Source organism: Zootermopsis nevadensis, unplaced genomic scaffold (genome assembly GCF_977971745.1).
Source record: "Zootermopsis nevadensis isolate Lab colony 2312 unplaced genomic scaffold, Znev_1.0 Znev_ptg000237l, whole genome shotgun sequence".
Lineage (NCBI taxonomy): Eukaryota > Metazoa > Arthropoda > Insecta > Blattodea > Termopsidae > Zootermopsis > Zootermopsis nevadensis.
In genome coordinates this window covers 90,001-105,000 of record NW_028259365.1, presented here as the reverse complement: position 1 = coordinate 105,000, position 15,000 = coordinate 90,001, and the positions used below count along the sequence as shown (strand labels likewise).

The following is a 15,000-nucleotide window of genomic DNA, read 5'->3' as shown; positions in this document are numbered from 1 at the left end:
GTGCGTGTTAGTTGAGTCGCTTCAGCGGCTAAGTCCGAAAATTTCCAAAATGCAGAAAAATATTCATAATTGAAGAAAATTGGCCTTGCTGTGCATAGTAATGCCGTTAATTGACTAAAAATAAATTTCCGCTGTGTTAGGTGGGCCTTACTTGGACGGTACGAATTCTGCGGCTATGTCCCGTGGTGCGTGGTACTTGAAACCAGTTCTGCGGCTATGTCCGACCGTGCGTGTTAGTTGAGTCGCTTCAGCGGCTAAGTCCGAAAATTTCCAAAATGCAGAAAAATATTCATAATTGAAGAAAGTTGGCCTTGCTGTGCATAGTAATGCCGTTAATTGACTAAAAATAAATTTCCGCTGTGTTAGGTGGGCCTTACTTGGACGGTACGAATTCTGCGGCTATGTCCCGTGGTGCGTGGTACTTGAAACCAGTTCTGCGGCTATGTCCGACCGTGCGTGTTAGTTGAGTCGCTTCAGCGGCTAAGTCCAAAAAATTTCCAAAATGCAGAAAAATACACATAATTGAAGAAAATTGGGCTTGCTGTGCTTAATAATATCGTTAATAGATTAAAAATAAATTTCCGCTGTGTTAGCTGGGCCTTACTTGGACGGTACGAATTCTGCGGCTGTCCCGTGGTGCGTGGTACTTGAAACCAGTTCTGCGGCTATGTCCGACCGTGCGTGTTAGTTGAGTCGCTTCAGCGGCTAAGTCCAAAAAATTTCCAAAATGCAGAAAAATACACATAATTGAAGAAAATTGGGCTTGCTGTGCTTAATAATATCGTTAATAGATTAAAAATAAATTTCCGCTGTGTTAGCTGGGCCTTACTTGGACGGTACGAATTCTGCGGCTATGTCCCGTGGTGCGTGGTACTTGAAATCAGTTCTGCGGCTATGTCCCACCGTGCGTGTTAGTTGAGTCGCTTCAGCGGCTAAGTCCAAAAAATTTCCAAAATGCAGAAAAATACACATAATTGAAGAAAATTGGGCTTGCTGTGCTTAATAATATCGTTAATAGATTAAAAATAAATTTCCGCTGTGTTAGCTGGGCCTTACTTGGACGGTACGAATTCTGCGGCTATGTCCCGTGGTGCGTGGTACTTGAAATCAGTTCTGCGGCTATGTCCCACCGTGCGTGTTACTTGAGTCGCTTCAGCGGCTAAGTCCGAAAATTTCCAAAATGCAGAAAAATATACATAATTGAAGAAAATTGGCCTTGCTGTGCTTAATAATATCGTTAATAGATTAAAAATAAATTTCCGCTGTGTTAGGTGGGCCTTACTTGGACGGTACGAATTCTGCGGCTATGTCCCGTGGTGCGTGGTACTTGAAATCAGTTCTGCGGCTATGTCCGACCGTGCGTGTTAGTTGAGTCGCTTCAGCGGCTAAGTCCGAAAATTTCCAAAATGCAGAAAAATATTCATAATTGAAGAAAGTTGGCCTTGCTGTGCATAGTAATGCCGTTAATTGACTAAAAATAAATTTCCGCTGTGTTAGGTGGGCCTTACTTGGACGGTACGAATTCTGCGGCTATGTCCCGTGGTGCGTGGTACTTGAAACCAGTTCTGCGGCTATGTCCGACCGTGCGTGTTAGTTGAGTCGCTTCAGCGGCTAAGTCCAAAAAATTTCCAAAATGCAGAAAAATACACATAATTGAAGAAAATTGGGCTTGCTGTGCTTAATAATATCGTTAATAGATTAAAAATAAATTTCCGCTGTGTTAGCTGGGCCTTACTTGGACGGTACGAATTCTGCGGCTGTCCCGTGGTGCGTGGTACTTGAAACCAGTTCTGCGGCTATGTCCGACCGTGCGTGTTAGTTGAGTCGCTTCAGCGGCTAAGTCCAAAAAATTTCCAAAATGCAGAAAAATACACATAATTGAAGAAAATTGGGCTTGCTGTGCTTAATAATATCGTTAATAGATTAAAAATAAATTTCCGCTGTGTTAGCTGGGCCTTACTTGGACGGTACGAATTCTGCGGCTATGTCCCGTGGTGCGTGGTACTTGAAATCAGTTCTGCGGCTATGTCCCACCGTGCGTGTTAGTTGAGTCGCTTCAGCGGCTAAGTCCGAAAATTTCCAAAATGCAGAAAAATACACATAATTGAAGAAAGTTGGCCTTGCTGTGCTTAATAATATCGTTAATAGATTAAAAATAAATTTCCGCTGTGTTAGGTGGGCCTTACTTGGACGGTACGAATTCTGCGGCTATGTCCCGTGGTGCGTGGTACTTGAAACCAGTTCTGCGGCTATGTCCGACCGTGCGTGTTAGTTGAGTCGCTTCAGCGGCTAAGTCCGAAAATTTCCAAAATGCAGAAAAATATTCATAATTGAAGAAAGTTGGCCTTGCTGTGCATAGTAATGCCGTTAATTGACTAAAAATAAATTTCCGCTGTGTTAGGTGGGCCTTACTTGGACGGTACGAATTCTGCGGCTATGTCCCGTGGTGCGTGGTACTTGAAACCAGTTCTGCGGCTATGTCCGACCGTGCGTGTTAGTTGAGTCGCTTCAGCGGCTAAGTCCAAAAAATTTCCAAAATGCAGAAAAATACACATAATTGAAGAAAATTGGGCTTGCTGTGCTTAATAATATCGTTAATAGATTAAAAATAAATTTCCGCTGTGTTAGCTGGGCCTTACTTGGACGGTACGAATTCTGCGGCTATGTCCCGTGGTGCGTGGTACTTGAAATCAGTTCTGCGGCTATGTCCCACCGTGCGTGTTACTTGAGTCGCTTCAGCGGCTAAGTCCGAAAATTTCCAAAATGCAGAAAAATATACATAATTGAAGAAAATTGGCCTTGCTGTGCTTAATAATATCGTTAATAGATTAAAAATAAATTTCCGCTGTGTTAGGTGGGCCTTACTTGGACGGTACGAATTCTGCGGCTATGTCCCGTGGTGCGTGGTACTTGAAATCAGTTCTGCGGCTATGTCCGACCGTGCGTGTTAGTTGAGTCGCTTCAGCGGCTAAGTCCGAAAATTTCCAAAATGCAGAAAAATATTCATAATTGAAGAAAATTGGCCTTGCTGTGCATAGTAATGCCGTTAATTGACTAAAAATAAATTTCCGCTGTGTTAGGTGGGCCTTACTTGGACGGTACGAATTCTGCGGCTATGTCCCGTGGTGCGTGGTACTTGAAACCAGTTCTGCGGCTATGTCCGACCGTGCGTGTTAGTTGAGTCGCTTCAGCGGCTAAGTCCGAAAATTTCCAAAATGCAGAAAAATATTCATAATTGAAGAAAGTTGGCCTTGCTGTGCATAGTAATGCCGTTAATTGACTAAAAATAAATTTCCGCTGTGTTAGGTGGGCCTTACTTGGACGGTACGAATTCTGCGGCTATGTCCCGTGGTGCGTGGTACTTGAAACCAGTTCTGCGGCTATGTCCGACCGTGCGTGTTAGTTGAGTCGCTTCAGCGGCTAAGTCCAAAAAATTTCCAAAATGCAGAAAAATACACATAATTGAAGAAAATTGGGCTTGCTGTGCTTAATAATATCGTTGATAGATTAAAAATAAATTTCCGCTGTGTAGGCTGGGCCTTACTTGGACGGTACGAATTCTGCGGCTGTCCCGTGGTGCGTGGTACTTGAAACCAGTTCTGCGGCTATGTCCGACCGTGCGTGTTAGTTGAGTCGCTTCAGCGGCTAAGTCCAAAAAATTTCCAAAATGCAGAAAAATACACATAATTGAAGAAAATTGGGCTTGCTGTGCTTAATAATATCGTTAATAGATTAAAAATAAATTTCCGCTGTGTTAGCTGGGCCTTACTTGGACGGTACGAATTCTGCGGCTATGTCCCGTGGTGCGTGGTACTTGAAATCAGTTCTGCGGCTATGTCCCACCGTGCGTGTTACTTGAGTCGCTTCAGCGGCTAAGTCCGAAAATTTCCAAAATGCAGAAAAATATACATAATTGAAGAAAATTGGCCTTGCTGTGCTTAATAATATCGTTAATAGATTAAAAATAAATTTCCGCTGTGTTAGGTGGGCCTTACTTGGACGGTACGAATTCTGCGGCTATGTCCCGTGGTGCGTGGTACTTGAAACCAGTTCTGCGGCTATGTCCGACCGTGCGTGTTAGTTGAGTCGCTTCAGCGGCTAAGTCCAAAAAATTTCCAAAATGCAGAAAAATACACATAATTGAAGAAAATTGGGCTTGCTGTGCTTAATAAAATCGTTAATAGATTAAAAATAAATTTCCGCTGTGTTAGGTGGGCCTTACTTGGACGGTACGAATTCTGCGGCTATGTCCCGTGGTGCGTGGTACTTGAAACCAGTTCTGCGGCTATGTCCGACCGTGCGTGTTAGTTGAGTCGCTTCAGCGGCTAAGTCCGAAAATTTCCAAAATGCAGAAAAATATTCATAATTGAAGAAAGTTGGCCTTGCTGTGCATAGTAATGCCGTTAATTGACTAAAAATAAATTTCCGCTGTGTTAGGTGGGCCTTACTTGGACGGGACGAATTCTGCGGCTATGTCCCGTGGTGCGTGGTACTTGAAATCAGTTCTGCGGCTATGTCCGACCGTGCGTGTTAGTTGAGTCGCTTCAGCGGCTAAGTCCAAAAAATTTCCAAAATGCAGAAAAATACACATAATTGAAGAAAATTGGGCTTGCTGTGCTTAATAATATCGTTAATAGATTAAAAATAAATTTCCGCTGTGTTAGCTGGGCCTTACTTGGACGGTACGAATTCTGCGGCTGTCCCGTGGTGCGTGGTACTTGAAACCAGTTCTGCGGCTATGTCCGACCGTGCGTGTTAGTTGAGTCGCTTCAGCGGCTAAGTCCAAAAAATTTCCAAAATGCAGAAAAATACACATAATTGAAGAAAATTGGGCTTGCTGTGCTTAATAATATCGTTAATAGATTAAAAATAAATTTCCGCTGTGTTAGCTGGGCCTTACTTGGACGGTACGAATTCTGCGGCTATGTCCCGTGGTGCGTGGTACTTGAAATCAGTTCTGCGGCTATGTCCCACCGTGCGTGTTACTTGAGTCGCTTCAGCGGCTAAGTCCGAAAATTTCCAAAATGCAGAAAAATATACATAATTGAAGAAAATTGGCCTTGCTGTGCTTAATAATATCGTTAATAGATTAAAAATAAATTTCCGCTGTGTTAGGTGGGCCTTACTTGGACGGTACGAATTCTGCGGCTATGTCCCGTGGTGCGTGGTACTTGAAATCAGTTCTGCGGCTATGTCCGACCGTGCGTGTTAGTTGAGTCGCTTCAGCGGCTAAGTCCGAAAATTTCCAAAATGCAGAAAAATATTCATAATTGAAGAAAATTGGCCTTGCTGTGCATAGTAATGCCGTTAATTGACTAAAAATAAATTTCCGCTGTGTTAGGTGGGCCTTACTTGGACGGTACGAATTCTGCGGCTATGTCCCGTGGTGCGTGGTACTTGAAACCAGTTCTGCGGCTATGTCCGACCGTGCGTGTTAGTTGAGTCGCTTCAGCGGCTAAGTCCGAAAATTTCCAAAATGCAGAAAAATATTCATAATTGAAGAAAGTTGGCCTTGCTGTGCATAGTAATGCCGTTAATTGACTAAAAATAAATTTCCGCTGTGTTAGGTGGGCCTTACTTGGACGGTACGAATTCTGCGGCTATGTCCCGTGGTGCGTGGTACTTGAAACCAGTTCTGCGGCTATGTCCGACCGTGCGTGTTAGTTGAGTCGCTTCAGCGGCTAAGTCCAAAAAATTTCCAAAATGCAGAAAAATACACATAATTGAAGAAAATTGGGCTTGCTGTGCTTAATAATATCGTTAATAGATTAAAAATAAATTTCCGCTGTGTAGGCTGGGCCTTACTTGGACGGTACGAATTCTGCGGCTGTCCCGTGGTGCGTGGTACTTGAAACCAGTTCTGCGGCTATGTCCGACCGTGCGTGTTAGTTGAGTCGCTTCAGCGGCTAAGTCCAAAAAATTTCCAAAATGCAGAAAAATACACATAATTGAAGAAAATTGGGCTTGCTGTGCTTAATAATATCGTTAATAGATTAAAAATAAATTTCCGCTGTGTTAGCTGGGCCTTACTTGGACGGTACGAATTCTGCGGCTATGTCCCGTGGTGCGTGGTACTTGAAATCAGTTCTGCGGCTATGTCCCACCGTGCGTGTTACTTGAGTCGCTTCAGCGGCTAAGTCCGAAAATTTCCAAAATGCAGAAAAATATACATAATTGAAGAAAATTGGCCTTGCTGTGCTTAATAATATCGTTAATAGATTAAAAATAAATTTCCGCTGTGTTAGGTGGGCCTTACTTGGACGGTACGAATTCTGCGGCTATGTCCCGTGGTGCGTGGTACTTGAAACCAGTTCTGCGGCTATGTCCGACCGTGCGTGTTAGTTGAGTCGCTTCAGCGGCTAAGTCCAAAAAATTTCCAAAATGCAGAAAAATACACATAATTGAAGAAAATTGGGCTTGCTGTGCTTAATAAAATCGTTAATAGATTAAAAATAAATTTCCGCTGTGTTAGGTGGGCCTTACTTGGACGGTACGAATTCTGCGGCTATGTCCCGTGGTGCGTGGTACTTGAAACCAGTTCTGCGGCTATGTCCGACCGTGCGTGTTAGTTGAGTCGCTTCAGCGGCTAAGTCCGAAAATTTCCAAAATGCAGAAAAATATTCATAATTGAAGAAAGTTGGCCTTGCTGTGCATAGTAATGCCGTTAATTGACTAAAAATAAATTTCCGCTGTGTTAGGTGGGCCTTACTTGGACGGGACGAATTCTGCGGCTATGTCCCGTGGTGCGTGGTACTTGAAATCAGTTCTGCGGCTATGTCCGACCGTGCGTGTTAGTTGAGTCGCTTCAGCGGCTAAGTCCAAAAAATTTCCAAAATGCAGAAAAATACACATAATTGAAGAAAATTGGGCTTGCTGTGCTTAATAATATCGTTAATAGATTAAAAATAAATTTCCGCTGTGTTAGCTGGGCCTTACTTGGACGGTACGAATTCTGCGGCTGTCCCGTGGTGCGTGGTACTTGAAACCAGTTCTGCGGCTATGTCCGACCGTGCGTGTTAGTTGAGTCGCTTCAGCGGCTAAGTCCAAAAAATTTCCAAAATGCAGAAAAATACACATAATTGAAGAAAATTGGGCTTGCTGTGCTTAATAATATCGTTAATAGATTAAAAATAAATTTCCGCTGTGTTAGCTGGGCCTTACTTGGACGGTACGAATTCTGCGGCTATGTCCCGTGGTGCGTGGTACTTGAAATCAGTTCTGCGGCTATGTCCCACCGTGCGTGTTACTTGAGTCGCTTCAGCGGCTAAGTCCGAAAATTTCCAAAATGCAGAAAAATATACATAATTGAAGAAAATTGGCCTTGCTGTGCTTAATAATATCGTTAATAGATTAAAAATAAATTTCCGCTGTGTTAGGTGGGCCTTACTTGGACGGTACGAATTCTGCGGCTATGTCCCGTGGTGCGTGGTACTTGAAACCAGTTCTGCGGCTATGTCCGACCGTGCGTGTTAGTTGAGTCGCTTCAGCGGCTAAGTCCAAAAAATTTCCAAAATGCAGAAAAATACACATAATTGAAGAAAATTGGGCTTGCTGTGCTTAATAAAATCGTTAATAGATTAAAAATAAATTTCCGCTGTGTTAGGTGGGCCTTACTTGGACGGTACGAATTCTGCGGCTATGTCCCGTGGTGCGTGGTACTTGAAACCAGTTCTGCGGCTATGTCCGACCGTGCGTGTTAGTTGAGTCGCTTCAGCGGCTAAGTCCGAAAATTTCCAAAATGCAGAAAAATATTCATAATTGAAGAAAGTTGGCCTTGCTGTGCATAGTAATGCCGTTAATTGACTAAAAATAAATTTCCGCTGTGTTAGGTGGGCCTTACTTGGACGGGACGAATTCTGCGGCTATGTCCCGTGGTGCGTGGTACTTGAAATCAGTTCTGCGGCTATGTCCGACCGTGCGTGTTAGTTGAGTCGCTTCAGCGGCTAAGTCCAAAAAATTTCCAAAATGCAGAAAAATACACATAATTGAAGAAAATTGGGCTTGCTGTGCTTAATAAAATCGTTAATAGATTAAAAATAAATTACCGCTGTGTTAGGTGGGCCTTACTTGGACGGTACGAATTCTGCGGCTATGTCCCGTGGTGCGTGGTACTTGAAATCAGTTCTGCGGCTATGTCCCACCGTGCGTGTTACTTGAGTCCGAAAATTTCTAAAGTGCAGAAAAATATTAAATAAAGCGGTTATATAAGTAAGTATGTGTATGTATTCGAACATATACAAAATTTAGTATGATCGGAAATGATTAAGGAAGAGAAAAACTTAATTAAAATTTCTGGCGGCAGCCGAGGGGCCATCCGCCGGTGTCCGCGGCTCTGCCTCTTCCGTGACTGACGAATGCTGAGATAAGGGGGGTCCAGACTATAGTATATGAGCTTGGCGAGCGAGGCTCTCCTCGAGCAGGGGGAAGTCTGAGATTGGACTACCGGCCGCCGGGGACCCTGTCGCCGGCAGGCCATTCGCGCTTCCGCCCCGCGTTGGCTGAGGCAGTTTAGGGCAAGAGTGGCACAAGTGCACCGACCGCCGTGTCCTTTGGGGTCGGCGCCCGTCACCCCGCTCAGTGGCCGGCGAAGACCGGCCGAGTCTCGGGTTCGAGTCGGCACAGGACACTGAGTGCAAGAGTGACACAAGTAACGGCGTTCACGGGCGGCCTCTGGGAGATTGCCCTCAGTACCACCGGGCAACGCGGGGGACTGCAGGCCTCGACCCGCGCCGCTCGATCCCCGTTTAGGGCAAGAGTGGCACAAGTGCACCGACCGCCGTGTCCTTTGGGGTCGGCGCCCGTCACCCCGCTCAGTGGCCGGCGAAGACTGGTCGAGTCTCGGGTTCGAGTCGGCACTCGAGCCTGAGTGCAAGAGTGGCACAAGTGATGGTCTTCACGGGCGGCCTCTGGGAAGCTGCCCCTAGTACCAGCGGACAACAGCGAGGGACTGCAGGCCTCGGCCCGCGCTACTTGCGACCGTTTAGGGCAAGAGGGGCACAAGTGTATCGACCGCCGTGTAATTTGTGGTCAACCCGCGCTGTTGCCTGCGAAGACCGGCCGAGTCTCGGGTTCGAGTCGGCACAGGGCACTGAGTGCAAGAGTGACACAAGTAACGGCGTTCACGGGCGGCCTCTGGGAGATTGCCCTCAGTACCACCGGGCAACGCGGGGGACTGCAGGCCTCGTCCCGCGCCGCTCGATCCCCGTTTAGGGCAAGAGTGGCACATGTGCACCGATCGCCGTCTTCAACGGGGTCGGCGCCCGTCAACCCGCGCAGTGGCCGGCGGAGGCTCCGGTTCGAGTCGGCACTCGATTCCGAGTGCAAGAGTGGCACACGTGACGGCCTTCACGGGCGGCCTCTGGGAAGCTGCACTTAGTACCAGCGGACAACCGCGGGGGAATGCTTTCCTCGGCCCGGTGTACTTGCAACCGTTTAGTGCAAGTGGGGCACAAATGCACCGACCGCCGTGTCCATCGGGGTTGGCGCACGTCAACACGCGCGGTGTCCGGCGGAGGCTCGGGCTCGAGTCGGCCCTCGACTACGAGTGCAAGAGTGGCACATGTGACGGCCTTTACAGGTGGCTTCTGTGAGCCGGCCCTTAGTACCAGCGTGCATCCGCGGGAGACTGAAGACCTCTCCCCGCGCTGCTCGAACCCCGTTTAGGGCAAGAGGGGCACATGTGCACCGATCGCCGTCTTCATCGGGGACGGCGCCCGTCAACCCACGCAGTGGCCGGCGGAGGCTCCGGTTCGAGTCGGCACTCGATTCCGAGTGCAAGAGCGGCACACGTGACGGCCTTCACGGGCGGCCTCTGGGAAGCTGCACTTAGAACCAGCGCGCATCCGCCGGGGGACTGCTGGCCTCGGCCCGCTCTACTTGCAACCGTTTAGGGCAAGTGGAGCACAAGTGCACCGACCGCCGTGTCCATCGGGGTTGGCGCACGTCATCACGCGCGGTGTCCGGCGGAGACTCGGGCTCGAGTCGGCACTCATCTACGAGTGCAAGAGTGGCACATGTGAAGGCCTTAACGGGCGGCCTCTGGGAAGCTGCACTTAGAACGAGCGCGCATCCGCCGGGGACTGAATTCCTCTCCCCGCGCTGCTCGAACCCCGTTTAGGGCATGGGGGGCACATGTGCACCGATCGCCGTCTTCATCGGGGTCGGCGCCCGTCAACCCACGCAGTGGCCGGCGGAGGCTCCGGTTCGAGTCGGCACTCGATTCCGAGTGCAAGAGTGGCACAAGTGATGGCCTTCACGGGCGGCCTCTCGGAAGCTGCACTTAGAACGAGCGCGCATCCGCCGGGGACTGAATTCCTCTCCCCGCGCTGCTCGAACCCCGTTTAGGGCAAGAGGGGCACAAGTGTACAGAAGTCCGTCTCCTGGGGAATCGCGTGCTCGGCTGCCCTCAATGGACAGGCAGAAGCAGGGGTCTGCTCGTAGGTGACTCGGCACTCGAGTGCAAGATTGGCGCAAGTGACGACTTCTCGTGCGGTCACGGTGAGGCTGCCGGCGGTGTCTCTGGCTTCTGCCGCATATATATTCCCGTTCGTGCCCTCCACGTCTTCAGATTTCAAAGTCCCATCCGTGCGTGTTAGGTAGGCCGATTTTAGGGGACCTGCCGCTCGCATTCGGCCGGGTCGCGCTCTCTGAGGCTCAGACGTTACGAGTCTCCCCTGAAAACGCCGCGCTGGCACCTTATTTTGTAGGAAAATTTCACACTTCCTCTAGTTGAACTAACGGATGCGTCGCTGATAAATTGGCCCTTTTTCCGCATAAGACGATTCCTGAGCCTTGGGTGGTGTCTGGATACATCAGGAGGACACAACTGACGGAAGAAAAGCCCGGGTCCGTCCTCCGCCCGGCAGGGGAACGATTTTACGAAAAAGGCCGGCTTCGTTCCCCTTCCCGGCAAGCAGCAGGTGGACGATTTTACGAGAAAGACCGGGTTCGTCCACCTTCCCGGCAAGCAACAGGGGAACGATTTTACGAAGAAGGCCGGCTTCGTTCCCCTTTCCGGCAAGCAACAGGAGGACGATTTGACGTTAAAGACCGGGTTCGTCCTCCTTCCCGGCAAGCAACAGGGGAACGATTTTACGAAAAAGGCCGGCTTCGTTCCCCTTCCCGGCAAGCAGCAGGTGGACGATTTGACGATAAAGACCGGGTTCGTCCACCTTCCCGGCAAGCAACAGGGGAACGATTTTACGAAAAAGACCGGCTTCGTTCCCCTTCCCGGCAAGCAGCAGGTGGACGATTTTACGAGAGAGACCGGGTTCGTCCACCTTCCCGGCAAGCAACAGGGGAACGATTTTACGAAAAAGGCCGGCTTCGTTCCCCTTTCCGGCAAGCAACAGGAGGACGATTTGACGATAAAGACCGGGTTCGTCCTCCTTCCCGGCAAGCAACAGGGGAACGATTTTACGAAAAAGGCCGGCTTCGTTCCCCTTCCCGGCAACCAGCAGGTGGACGATTTGACGATAAAGACCGGGTTCGTCCACCTTCCCGGCAAGCAACAGGGGAACGATTTTACGAAAAAGACCGGCTTCGTTCCCCTTCCCGGCAAGCAGCAGGTGGACGATTTTACGAGAGAGACCGGGTTCGTCCACCTTCCCGGCAAGCAACAGGGGAACGATTTTACGAAAAAGGCCGGCTTCGTTCCCCTTCCCGGCAAACCCTTCGCCACCGCGATGCCGCGGCCCTCTGTCCCCCGGACACGGTCTATAGGCGGCGTATCGTGGACACACTGCAACCGACTCACTCGTAGTCCGGGCGCGTGCTAGACTCGCGATGCCAAACGGCGCTTCGGCGCTTATGCATGTCGAGTGAAGAGAGGGAAGGGTGCCCTAATGGCACCACGGTTCTGGGGGCGCTCACGTGGCGTCCCCCTAACGGCACGAAGTGGCCCCTGCTCGCAGGGGCGCACGGAGTGCGAGCGTTGAAGTATGAACTGGACCCCCTCGCCGGACCCATCCGGGACCGCGTGGAGGGGGAGGAACGAGCTCCAAGTGAGTCTTCGGTTCCCTGGTTGATCCTGCCAGTAGTCATATGCTTGTCTCAAAGATTAAGCCATGCATGTCTCAGTGCAAGCCAAATTAAGGTGAAACCGCGAATGGCTCATTAAATCAGTTATGGTTCCTTAGATGGTGGACAGTTACTTGGATAACTGTGGTAATTCTAGAGCTAATACATGCAACCGAGTCCCGACCGGAGACGGTCGGGACGCTTTTATTAGATCAAAACCAATCGGTCGCTCACGCGGCCGTTTGCCTTGGTGACTCTGAATAAATGGAGGCGGATCGCACGGTCTACGAACCGGCGACGCATCTTTCAAATGTCTGCCTTATCAACTGTCGATGGTAGGCTCTGCGCCTACCATGGTTGTAACGGGTAACGGGGAATCAGGGTTCGATTCCGGAGAGGGAGCCTGAGAAACGGCTACCACATCCAAGGAAGGCAGCAGGCGCGCAAATTACCCACTCCCGGCACGGGGAGGTAGTGACGAAAAATAACGATACGGGACTCATCCGAGGCCCCGTAATCGGAATGAGTACACTCTAAAGACTTTAACGAGTATCCATTGGAGGGCAAGTCTGGTGCCAGCAGCCGCGGTAATTCCAGCTCCAATAGCGTATATTAAAGCTGTTGCGGTTAAAAAGCTCGTAGTCGGACTTGTGTCCCACGCTGCCGGTTCACCGCCCGTCGGTGTCTAACTGGCACGCACGTGCGGACGTCCTGCCGGTGGCCCGAGCCGGCGCCCGCGGGCGATGGGGGCGGCGACGCTCCCACGCCTCGGGTCGTCTCGGGGAGGGCCTACACAATCCCGTCGCGGTGCTCTTGACCGAGTGTCACGATGGGCCGGCACTTTTACTTTGAACAAATTAGAGTGCTTAAAGCAGGCAGCAGCCGCCTGAATACCGAGTGCATGGAATAATGGAATAGGACCTCGGTTCTATTTTGTTGGTTTTCGGAAGCCCCGAGGTAATGATCAAAAGGGACAGACGGGGGCATTCGTATTGCGACGTTAGAGGTGAAATTCTTGGATCGTCGCAAGACGGACAGAAGCGAAAGCATTTGCCAAGAATGTTTTCTCTGATCAAGAACGAAAGTTAGAGGTTCGAAGGCGATCAGATACCGCCCTAGTTCTAACCATAAACGATGCCAGCCAGCAATCCGCCGAAGTTCCTCCGATGACTCGGCGGGCGGCTTCCGGGAAACCAAAGCTTTTGGGTTCCGGGGGAAGTATGGTTGCAAAGCTGAAACTTAAAGGAATTGACGGAAGGGCACCACCAGGAGTGGAGCCTGCGGCTTAATTTGACTCAACACGGGAAACCTCACCAGGCCCAGACACCGGGAGGATTGACAGATTGAGAGCTCTTTCTTGATTCGGTGGGTGGTGGTGCATGGCCGTTCTTAGTTGGTGGAGCGATTTGTCTGGTTAATTCCGATAACGAACGAGACTCTAGCCTGCTAAATAGTCGCATCCGGTATCCTCTGTGCTACCGGCGACTCCTAATCTTCTTAGAGGGACAGGCGGCTTCTAGCCGCACGAGATTGAGCAATAACAGGTCTGTGATGCCCTTAGATGTTCTGGGCCGCACGCGCGCTACACTGAAGGAATCAGCGTGTCCTCCCTGGCCGAAAGGTCCGGGTAACCCGCTGAACCTCCTTCGTGCTAGGGATTGGGGCTTGCAATTGTTCCCCATGAACGAGGAATTCCCAGTAAGCGCGAGTCATAAGCTCGCGTTGATTACGTCCCTGCCCTTTGTACACACCGCCCGTCGCTACTACCGATTGAATGATTTAGTGAGGTCTTCGGACCGGTGGGCGCGGGGTTTCGGCCCTTCGATTCCACCGGGAAGATGCCCGAACTTGATCATTTAGAGGAAGTAAAAGTCGTAACAAGGTTTCCGTAGGTGAACCTGCGGAAGGATCATTAACGGCACCGAGAGTGACCGAACAGAGAAGGAAGGCATTAAGAAACCGAGGACGGTTGCTGGCTCTGGGGGAGTGCGTAATCTCGCTTGCGAGTGGACCGCCTTCTCGTGGAAGTACCCGTGTCTGGTCATTCATGATAATACAACCTCTACTGATGACTGAAAAATAGATGACGTCAACCTGAGGGGGGACCGGTCGGCGAAAGTCGCACCGACTCCCCCCGCATGAGGGGGAAGACGCATCATAATATGTGACCACTACTGATGACTGAAAAATAGATGACGTCAACCTGAGGGGGGACCGGTCGGCGAAAGTCGCACCGTCTCCCCCCGAATGAGGGGAAGACGCATCAAAAATTAATAAAAGGAAGGCATTAAGAATGAACCAGATGAACGGGGCTCTGCGGAAGGCGTAATCTCGCCTGTGATTGGACCGGCTCTTCCTGGCAGCGGCCGGATCTCGGAGATAACGTCGTCGGCCTGAGGTGTCCAGGTCGGCGAAGTAATCCCCCGGAGGGGGACGGCAAGACCGTCCCGCCTCGAGGTGGGAAGTAGGAGCGAAAGATGGTGAGTGGGTGCCGGCGGCACGCGGGCTCCGAGGATCCTCAGGGATCCAAGGACAACCCGCGCGACCGCGAGCACTGGGCTTAAAGCCACTTTATCTGCCCACGCAAGGCCGTTTCGGCGGCGCTTGAACGAGAGGGGAGCGCGGTCTGACCGTGCCGCTGTTCTGGGGGCAGCTCCCCCTCGAAAAATAACAACTACCTGTCCTACGGGACTAGCAGTAGCATCCTACCCGAAGCTCTGCTCGAATCTAGAGAAAAACAACCCTGAGCGGTGGATCACTCGGCTCGTGGGTCGATGAAGAACGCAGCTAATTGCGCGTCGACATGTGAACTGCAGGACACATGAACATCGACGTTTCGAACGCACATTGCGGTCCTTGGATTTCCAATCCCGGACCACGCCTGGCTGAGGGTCGGCTACATGAAACCCGTGGGCCCGCGCGGTCTTTAAGATAATAAGGGAAGGAAAGAAAGAAAGAAAGAGAAAGAAAGAAATAAAGGCA

General features: G+C 50.2%; 2 non-coding genes across 2 annotated transcripts; both read left to right on the top strand.

The window, feature by feature from the left end:
- The first annotated feature begins 12,015 nt into the window (after positions 1-12,015).
- LOC147870624 (small subunit ribosomal RNA) lies at positions 12,016-13,933 on the top strand. The gene has a single exon (XR_015533292.1). It is a non-coding gene; the product is annotated as a small subunit ribosomal RNA (ribosomal RNA).
- An 824-nt stretch (positions 13,934-14,757) lies between these two features.
- Positions 14,758-14,913, top strand: LOC147870623 (5.8S ribosomal RNA). Its single transcript, XR_015533299.1, has one exon. It is a non-coding gene; the product is annotated as a 5.8S ribosomal RNA (ribosomal RNA).
- Positions 14,914-15,000: the final 87 nt, after the last annotated feature.